The sequence below is a fragment of the Argentina silus genome (assembly GCF_951799395.1).
Source record: "Argentina silus genome assembly, chromosome: 8".
Lineage (NCBI taxonomy): Eukaryota > Metazoa > Chordata > Actinopteri > Argentiniformes > Argentinidae > Argentina > Argentina silus.
The window spans coordinates 10,068,240-10,069,331 of NC_139662.1; positions in this window are offsets into that span (position 1 = coordinate 10,068,240).

Sequence of the window (1,092 nt, forward strand, 5' to 3'; positions counted from 1 at the left end):
AAGATGACGGAGAGAGAGAGAGAGAGAGAGAGAGAGAGAAAGAAAGATGACAACGTAAAAAAGGGGGAAAATACATGGAGGGAGATAGACAGACAGACAGACAGACAGACAGACAGACAGACAGACAGACAGACAGAGAGAGAAAAGAGAGAGAGAGAGAGGTACAGGGACAGGGAATGGGAGAGAGATACCAAGTGTGTGTGTGCAGGGGGAGGGGGGGGGGGGGCAGGGAGGACTACAGTTGTCACATGATTCCTGAGCATTTGGGCATGGCATCTGGTGAAAGTTAGAGCGCAGGGAGATTGGGATCTACAAACAGGATGCAGGGACTCTTTCTTGGTGGAAAAACACAGACACACAATCTCAAACAAAAGTGTCAATTTGCATGTCGTTGACCACAATCCTTCCTCCCATTGGACCAACCCCCCCCCCCAGGCCAACTAAGACGGTCTGAGTCATGTATTTATATATAAACCTTGACATCATGGCATGTCTTTTACCCTCATTTCTACTGTGTGTGTGTGTGCATGCATGTGTGTATATGCTTACATGATCCAGTGCAGTCTCTTTTAGGCATCTGTAGGGGATCGTTGGTGCAGAACCATAAATGAACTACAGTATAATCACTCATCTGTTATTTTTCTGCTGGTAAATGTAGTCCTTTTAGAACTCAACCAGAGAGAAACAGGACATAGTGAATGTTTTGTTCCAGGAAGGGAGAAGAACCATGCTGCTGTCTTATTCTCAACCCTTGTCTCTAAAGTATGCACTCCTTCACTCCTCCGCTGTCAGAAATATGGCAGACATGGAGTCCATGTTTAAACCAATCCAAGGCTTTTAAAATGCATGATCGGGAATGAAGGATTTCACCCTTTGGGGAGAATGGTAGAGAAGTATAGAGTTTCTGAAGGTAGGCCTATTGTGACTCTGTCAAGAGGGAGGAGCCTAGTGGGGGGTCATGTGGTCTCTGTGTTACTCAGTAATAATACACCTAATGATAGCTAGAATAACCGGGCCTGGGGGTTCCTGGGAAGAGACTGTAGGTTTATCCGAATGGAAATGTGATTAGCAGGACACACACTTGGTAGCCGC